At 39.6% G+C, this 9844-nt stretch overlaps 1 pseudogene; it reads left to right on the forward strand.

Annotated features, from left to right (window-relative positions):
- Nucleotides 1–817: 817 nt before the first annotated feature.
- LOC102827258 lies at nucleotides 818–5222 on the forward strand (annotated as a pseudogene).
- Nucleotides 5223–9844: the final 4622 nt, after the last annotated feature.

Consider the following 9844-nt stretch of genomic DNA (forward strand, 5'->3'; position numbering starts at 1 on the left):
GGATCACCAAAAGCAGTTTGCCTTCAGCTGGCAAGGCCAACAATACACCGGAAGTATTTTACCTCCAAAACCATGTCATAATTTAGTTCTCAGGGACCTTGATCAGCTTTCCTTGCCACAAGACATACACTGGTTTATTACACTGATGACATTATGCTGATTGCACCTAGTGATGAAAACTTATCAATGACTTATTGGTAAAATAGCTACATACTAGAGAATGGGAAATTAACCCAACAAAAATTCAGTCATGTTCAACCTCAGGGAGATTTCTAGTGATTCAGTGGTGTGGGGCACATTAAGATATTCCTACTAAAATGAAGGATGAGTTACTGCATCTGGCCCCTCCCCCAACTGAAAAAGGGGCACAATGCCTGGTGGATCTCTTTGGATTTTGGGGGTCGCATATCCCTCATTTGGGTGTGCTACTCAAGCCTGTTTATCAAATAACTTAAAAAGCCACTTATTTTGAGTGGAACTCTTAATAAGAGAAGGCTCTGCAACAAGTTCATGCTGCCGTGCAAGTCACTCCACCACTTAAGTCATATGGTCGAACTGATCCAATGGTGCTTGAAGTGTCAGGGGCAGATAGAGTTGCAATTTGGAGTCTTTGGAAGGCCCCTATAGGTGAATCATAATGCGGACCCTTGGGATTTGGGAGCAAAGCTCTGCCATCCTTTACATATAGCCAGTCTCCTTTTGAGAAACTTATTACTGAGCATTAGTAGAGACTGAACACCTAACCATGGGCCTCCAAGTCACCATGTGACCTGAACTACCCATTATGAACTGGTGTTGTCTGACTGACAGAGTTACAATGTTGGACATGCATAGCAGCACTCCATCATTAAATGGAAGTGTTACATATAAGACCAGAAGGGCAAAGGTAAGTTGCATGAAGAAGTAGCCCAAATGCCATGGTCACCATTCTTGTCACATAACTTTCCCTCTTCCAGCTTATGTCTATGGCCTCATATGGAGTTCCTTATGATTAGTTGACTAAAGAAGAGAAAACTCATGCTTGGTTTACAGAGGGTTCTGCACAATGTACAAGAAACATTTAGACATTAGCAGCACTACAGCCCTTTCCTGGGACTTCCTGAAGGACAGTGGTTAATGGAAATCCTCCCAATTGGCAGAACTTCAAGCAGTGCAGTTGTTCTGGTTGTTCATTTTGCTTGGAAGGATAAACGTGTGACTATATCCTGATTCATGGGCTGCGGCCAATGGCTTGGCTGGATGATCAGGGACTTGTAAGAAACGTAATTGGAAAGTTGAGACAAGAAGGTGTGGGAAGAGGTATGTAGACAGACCTTTCTAAATGGGCCAAAAAAGTGAAGTTATTAGTATCTCATGTGAATGGGCACCAAAGGGTTATCTTAGCAGAGGAGGATTTTAACAATCAAGTGGACAGGATGATACATTCTGTGGAAACTAATCATCTTTCTCCAGCTACTCCTGTCATTGCTCAACAGGCTTCTGAACAAAGTGTTCATGGTGTCACGGATGGAGGTTATACATAGGTTCAGCAGTATGGGTGTCCACTCACTAAGGCTGACTTGCAAGCACCCAATCTGCCAGCAGCAGAAACCAACACAGCATCAGAGATATGGGACCATTCCTTAGGGACAGCAGCAAGAAACTGGTGGCAGGTTGATTATATCAGACAACTTCCTTTATGGAAAGAGGGTAGCATTTTGTTCTTACTGGAAGAGACACTTATTCTATATATGGATTGCCTTCCCTGAACACAATGCTTCTTCCAAAACTACCATTCATGGACTTACAGAGTGCTTTATCCACCATCATGGTATCCCAGACAGCATCAAAGGACCAGTGGATCAAAGGACCCACTTCACAACAAATGGGTGCAGCAATGGGCCCATGCTCATGGAATTCACTAGTCTTAACATGTGTCTCATCATTCTGAAGCAACTGACTTGATCAAACAATGGAACAGCCCTCTAAAGATACAATTATGCTGACAGTTAAGTGGCAATATCTTGCAGGTTTGGGGCAATGTTCCCCAGGAAGCTGTGTATGCTCTAAACCAGCATACACTATGTGATGCTGTTTCTCCAATAGCCAGGATTCATGGGTCCAGGAATTAAAGGTAGCAAATGAGAGTGGAACCACTCACTATTACTACTAGTGACCCAACTGCAAAATTTTTTGATTCCTGTCTCTTCGGCCCTATAATCTTTGGGTATGGACATTTTTCCCAAAGGGGGGAATACTCCCACCTGGCAATACCACACTAATCAAATTGAACTGGAAGAATGTTCCTTGACCACTTTGCACTCCTCATGCCTCTTAATAAACAGCAAAGAATGGAGTTACTATATTGAGTAGTATGATTGATTCTGATTACCAAGAGGAAATTGAATTGACATTACTTAATGGAGGTAAAGAAGAATATGTGTGGAATCCAAGAGATTCCTTAAGATATCATTTAATACTACCATACTCTGTGATTAAAATCAATCATAAACTACAGTAACCCAATTCCAAAATAACTACTGGCCCAGACTCTTCAGGAATGAAGGTTTGGGTCACCCCACCAGACAAAGAATCACAACCAGCTGAGGTACTTGCTGAGGGCAAATGAAATATAGAAGGGATAGTGGAAGAAGGTAGTTCTAAATACCAGCTACGGCCACATGACCAGCTGAAGAAACTAGGACTGTAATTTTTATAAATATATATTATATATCTATTTATACATGTGCATCAAATAGTTTTGCCTTGCTCATTTGTGGAATATAAGATGTAAACAGGGCCAGTTCTTTTTTGGTCGTATGTGTTTTAGTTGTATCATGTTAGGCACAGTATGACTTTGCAGTAGTCCTTATTTAGTGATTATGTATATAGATTAAGGAGCACTGGTGCGGTGCTGTGGTTAATGTGCTGGACTGAAATGTCAGTTTGAACGTCAAGGTCGGTGGAAGTTCCAAGCTAGTGAGGTCTTTGGTTTCTAGCAGATGGCAATCAACGTGCCCCTTTCTCATCATTATTGTGTAAGATTTACTCATTATTGTTTATTGTTTCAGCCATTGGAGAGATATTGGGTGTCTTAGAACCTTATACAGAGTCACTAGGGGTTGGAACCGACTTGACGACACTTAACAACAACATATGGATTAAAGAGATATGTACAAGTACTAAGTTGACAAGATGTGGACTATGATAGTTAAGGTTTGTGTCAGCTTAACTAAGCCAGGATTCTCAGTGGTTTGGCAGTTGAGATCTAGTTATCCCCATAATGAGATCTAATACAATGCAATTAATTTTTTGAGGAGTTCTGCTATGAGCAGTCAATCAGTTGAAAGGATGTTTCCTCTGGAGTTTGGCCTGCTTCCAATAGATTGTGCATTCAGGCAAAGTTTGTTTCTGCTGGGTCTGGATCTTTCATCTGACTCATCCTCTGACCTCCTATGCTTTGGATGTGAGCCAGTAGCCTGCTGTATTACCTGCTGATATGGGGAAGCATTAGCTGTCTGCCTGCCTGTCTGCCTGCCTGCTGGACTTGCCTTCCATATATCTAGAGTCCTGGAGTGGTGATATAGGATAAGCACTGGACTGGTAACTGCAAATTTCGTTGTTCAAACCCACCAGCTGCTCCTCAGAAATCGTACATAGGGTCACTATGAGTTGAAACCTACTCCACGGCACTTAACAACAGCAAATATATACACATATATATACGTTTCATTGGTTTTTTCTTCCCTAGAGAGCCCAGTCTAAGACACCCAATATCTCTCCAATGGCTGAACCAATAATGACTAAATCTTAGATGATAATGATGAAAAGGGGCATGCTGATTGCCATTTTCTAGAAACCAAAGACCTATAGGCTTTCCTTTAACCTGGCAGTGACAGTGGGTTACACCAATCTTGAGCCATGAAGCTAGCTGTTAACCAGAGTTGGCATCCTCTCGAGATTTTTTCCCTCAAAGTTGCTCCCAGAGTTAAACCCTCAGCTGCCCCAGCAGGCTCCCACAGCTTCAAGACCTTGAGTTTACCAAATTACCAAGCATTTTAGTGATTGCTTCCCATCAAGAATTGGTTTGTTCATTAAAGTGGGGAGTAGGTATGAGGACTCCAGCAATTTGGGAACCTCTCATTCGCTGCATCTTGCATCCAGCTTGACTACCAAAGGAGCTTCATCTTTCAAGATAACCCATGGAATTGAAGCAGTTGGTGGTAAATTAAGTGTGACTACAACAAGGGGAAACATGGCTTATACCGTGGAATGTCTGTGGGACGATATTGATAGTCTAATGGAGTTCCTGCTCAATGTCACCACAGCACCAGAATTTCTGCATTGGGAAGTAGCAGCCCTTCAATCCCAACTAAAGATTGACAAAGCTGTGGCTTTCCAGAATCCACAGGCACATGCCATTGAAATTTACATGCTGCAACTTACTGGAATGCTTTGGCTAATTCCTTATTATTGTCCTGATTATAGGATTGGAAAAGTGACAACACAGGAGCTACATTACTATGTTCAGAACAATTTTACAAGTGCAAGAATAGCTTTGATTGGACTTAGTGTGAGTTGCTGAATAGTTTCTCAACATGACGGATGGGCTAGGTTTATCTGGAGCAAAGACTGTCTACTGTGGAAGTGAAATCAGAGAACAGAAGGGAGACAGTTTGGTATGTACTGTTATTGTGGTAGAAAGTGCTCTCATTGGAAGTGCAGAAGCAAATGCGTTCAGTGTGCTCCAGCACATCCTTAGTGCTGGACCATGTGTCAAGAGAGGCATCAACACCACCAGCTCTCTGTACCAAGTTGTTGCCAAGGGAGTTCAGCAATCATTTGATGTTTCTGCTTTTAATGCTAGTTATTCAAATTCTGGACTCTTTGGGATTTATACTATCTTTCATGCTGCAGCTGCTGGAGATGTTATCAAGGCTGCCTATAACCATGTAAAAACAATTGCTCAGGGAAACCATCCTGGTGGAGTCATCCAAACAGCCAAGAACAAGCTGAAAGCTGGATACCTAATGTCAGTGGAGTCTTCGGAGGGTTTTCTGGATGAAGTTGGATTCCAGGCGTTAGTTGCTGGTTCATATATGCTTCCAACCATAGTCCTTCAGCAGATTGACTCAGTGGCTGCTGCTGATGTCCAAAATGCTGCAGTGAAGTTTGTTCCTGGCAAGAAGTCAATGGGAGCAAGTGGAAATTTGGGACATTCACTTTTTGTTGATGAGTTATAATACTGAAGTACATATTCCATGAGAGAACTAAACATTTTTTCAACTCAGAGCAGCAAACACATGAAAGTCAAAAGTGCGTAACATACCATTTAACTTTTATTTTTCTTTTAATGAGCTGAAATATCTTAAAGCATAAATGCAGGTAATTATTCCCAACTTCCCTAAAGGCAATAAAACATTCTGGGTTTAAAAAAAAAAAAAAAAAGACCTATAAAAAGAGAGAAGAATGAAAAATAGGTACAGAGAAGATCAGAGAGGAAGGATGATGTGAAACTTCAGGAATATTTTTGTGTATCCTTCTTGCTTCAAAAAATAACTTGAATTTGCACCCATGAGTTTCAGTTAGACACATCATTTTCTTTATGAATTCTTCTCTGTGCCAATTTAATTCAAATAAGGTTTCTGACGTTTGCAATCCAAAAGAGTTCTAAATAATATGTGAGCTCTCAAATATTTATTTATTTGATCTGAAAGCCTCTCGTGTCATACCTAAAAAGTATTTGTTGGCTCTGCATCAATAGTGTATATCAGATGGAAATTTAATATCAGCCCTGTGTTTGTGAATCAGGTGTAACTATCCCACCTCTTTGTAATTTGTTATTTTGCAAAGTAATAAATTAAATTTCTTTTATTCCACTCACTTTCTTTTACTAATAAATATTTTTAATTTTCTAAAATTTGAATAATTGTTCTTTTTTTCTATGCTTCGTCTTTAATAGAAACATGAACCATTTATTCTCATAGGAGGGTGGGCAAAGTACACGAGCACGGTTACAGGTAGGTTCACATATTTCCTGGTGAAAGAATGTGGTTATTATAATATGTTCTGATTGTTTCTAAAATTCATTGTGAGCATGAAAATGAGGAAATGGGTGATTTAAAGGTTTGAAGATGAAGTAAAAGGTATGAAATAGTTCTAAGATAAAGAGTGAATTAGTAACAGAAATGTAATAACAATGGCAAAGCAGCATGAAAGGCCCCTGGTTTTAAATTTGAAATGAGGCTAGTTATCAAAATGTTTGTTTTTTCAAGCACTTTCAACTTTACAGATGCAATCATGAAGAACTGGATTTAACCAAGCTTTAGTTTTTAATAGAAAAATATAGCAAAGAAGAGAGGGGCATGGGAATTGATGTGAGTTCAAGTGAGTCACCATAACCATCATGAATCAAGGAATCTAATCTATTTAAGAAGGCAAATAAGGACACGGGACACTGATAGACTCAAAGATAAGATATCTGAGTGAGGTCAGTGTTGTAAAGAGGTATGATCAAGTGTGAGATCCTGCCATTTGAGATTATGAAAGGTGTGCATTTACCGATAGAGGCCAGGTCTAGTGTTTGGTAAAGTAATGGGTGACAAGATTAGGATGACGATCAAGAAAGTAAGAGGCCAGAATGTTGAACAGATAATCAACATAGATAATGAAAGTACCAAAATATGATGAGATTAATTAGTAGTGGTGAATTCTACTAAAATCTAATAATAAGAATAAGTGTCAGAGAAATCTTTAGGTGACTGCCACAAGAAAAATAATGACAGTGTAGTCTTATGGGATGTGGCCACAATACCTCAATTTTTTAAAATAATTTTTTAACCATAGATGGATATTTTTGGAACTAATCTATTCTGGTGAAGATATACTTATTTGAATTTCAATTATATATATCTTCAGTTTCACTTCAGCTTCTTTTCCTCCTATTTGTGGTGGTGGTTATATGCCGTGGAGTCGGTTCCAACTCATAGTGACCTTGTAAAGGGTTTCTGAGGCTATAAATCTTTACGGGAGCAGAAAGCCTCAACTTTCTCCCACGGAACAGCTGATAGTTTCAAACTGCGGACCTTACCGTTCGCAGCCCAATTCATAACCACTATGCTACCAGAGTTCCTCCTATCAAGTACAAGCAAAATTAAATCTAGAAATTTTTGTTTTAAAATAATATGTATTATATACAGAACCAATGTTAAAAGCCTCAAAATCCAACCAGTTTTGGTTAAAATTTAATAGAAATCAAAGCTCAATGATGTGTGATGAGAAGTTTTGAAAAAACAGACACTAATTATTTTCTCATTGCTCAGTTTGTCATACTGTGCTGGCTTGCAGGTTGTTGTGATGATAGAAGCCATGCCACCAGTATTTTGAATGCTCCTAGGATGGCGGATCAGGTAGATGTGCAGTAAGGAGTTCTGTCAGCAACAATACAGAATACCGGACCAAGCAGGCTCAGGGGATGGTGCTAGAATTCTGAACCACATATAAAGGAATATTTAGAAGCTAGGAAGGCTTAGAGCTAGGGGAATTTGTAGCAGAGTCAAGAAATCCATTGCCTAATTCAAGATACTCAGCTGCTCCCGAAGCCACCATCTTGGGAGAGCCAAGCAAGGGAAGGATCAGAACAGCCAATAATGCCTGACAGAACTGCAAAAATGCAGGTGTGGACATTCTTTTTTTCATTTAGCATAGATCAAGAGCCAATAATCCTGAAGGAGGAAGTCCAAGGTACATTGAAGGAATTGGCAAAGAACAAGACAACAAGAATTGAAGGAATACAAATTGAAATCTTTCAAGAAAGTAAGGCGTCACAGGAGGCACTCACTCATCTATGCCAAGAAATTTGGAAGACAACTATTTGGCCGATTGATTGGAAGAGATCTGTATTTGTGCCCATTCCAAAGAGAGGTGACCCAACAGAATACAGAAATCATTGGACAATCTCTTTGATATCCCACGCAAGTAAAGTTTTGCTAAAGGTAATACAGAAATGGCTACAATCATACATTGACAGAGAATTTCCAGAGGTTCAAGCCAGATTCAGAAGAGGCCATGAAATGAGGGATATCATTGCTGATATCCAATGGATCTTGGCTGAAAGCAGAGAATATCATAAAGATGTTTACCTGTGCTTTATTGACTACACAAAGGCTTTCAATTGTGTGAATCATGACAAGCTATGGACAACATTGCAAAATATGAGTATTCCAGAACACTTAATTGTGCTCATGAGGAATCTGTACCTGTACCAAGAAGCAGTTGTTCGAACAGAACATGGGAACACTGATTGTTTTAAAACTAAAAAAGGTGTTCGACAAGGTTGCATTCTTTCACCATACTTATTCAACCTGTATGCTGAGCAAATAATCTGAGAAGCTGGGTTCTATGAAGAAAAACGTGGCATCAGGATTGGAGGGAGACTCATTAACAACCTGTGATATGCAGATGATACAACCTTGCTTGCTGAAAGTGAAGAGGACTTAAAACATTTATTGATGAAGATCAAAGAGCACAGCCCTCAGTATGGATTACATCTCAATGTAAAGAAAACAAAAATCCTCACCACTGGACCTATAAACAACATTCTTATCAATGGAGAAACGATTGATATTATCAAGGACTTCATTCTTCTTGGATCAACTATCAACACTCATGGAAGCAGCAGTCAAGAAATAAAATGACATATTGCATTAGGCAAATCTGCTTCACAAGACCTTTTTAAAGTGCTGCAGAGCAAAGATGTCAGCTTGAAGACTAAGGTGTACCTGACCCAAGGCATGGTATTTTCAATAACCTCATATGTATGTGAAAGCTGGACAGTGAATGAGGAAGACCATAGAAGACTTGATGATTTTGAGTTATGGTGTTGGAGGAGAATATTGAAAGTGGCATGGGCTGCCAAAAGAATGAACAGATCCGTGTTGGAAGAAGTGCAGCCAGAATGCTCCTTGGAGACCAGGATGGCCAAACTTCATCTTTCATACATATTGTCAGGAGGGACCAGTTTGGTAAGGTGTAGGGTCAGAGAAAAAGAGAAAGACAATTCCCAATGAGATGGAATGGCCAAGTAGCAGCATCGATGGACTCAATCGTGGCAACAATAGTGAGGTTGGCCCAGGATTCGGCATTGTTTCGTTCTGCTGTGCATAACATCACTATGAGTCAGTACTGACTTGAAGGCACCTAACAACAAAAACAACAAGCATTTACAGGAGCCCTGGTGTGGTGCTGTAAGATAAGCACTGGACTGCTGATTGCAAGATCTGTGGTTCAAATCCACAAGTCACTCCTTGAAAATCTTATTCGGTGTCTCTGAATTCGAACCTACTCAATGACTCTTACAACAAAAAGCATTTAGAAGACAAAGTATTGTAATGAAACGTGCAAAGATCTAACGTTAGACAATCAAAAGGGAAGAGCACATTCAGCATTTCTCAAGCTGAAAGAACTAAAGAAAAAATTCTAGCCTCAATTTGAAATATTGAAAGATTCTCTGGGCAAAATACTGAATGATATAGAAAACATCAAAAGAAGATTGAAGGTATACACAATCTCTGTATGAAAAAGAAATGGTTTATGTTCAACCATTTCAAGAGGTAACATATGACCAAGAACCGACGGTACTGAAGTTAGAAGTCCAAGGTACACTGAATGTATTGGTGAAAAACAAGGCTTCAGGAATTGATGGAATGCAAATTGAAATCTTTCAACCAACTGGTGTGGCACTGGAGACATTCAATTATCTATGCCAAGAAATTTCTAAGTCAGCTACCTGGTCAACCTATTAGAAGAGATTCATATTTGTGCCCATTCCAAAGAGAGGTGACCCAACAGATGTGGAAATAATTTA

Source organism: Chrysochloris asiatica, unplaced genomic scaffold (genome assembly GCF_000296735.1).
Source record: "Chrysochloris asiatica unplaced genomic scaffold, ChrAsi1.0 scaffold00048, whole genome shotgun sequence".
Taxonomy (NCBI): Eukaryota; Metazoa; Chordata; class Mammalia; order Afrosoricida; family Chrysochloridae; genus Chrysochloris; species Chrysochloris asiatica.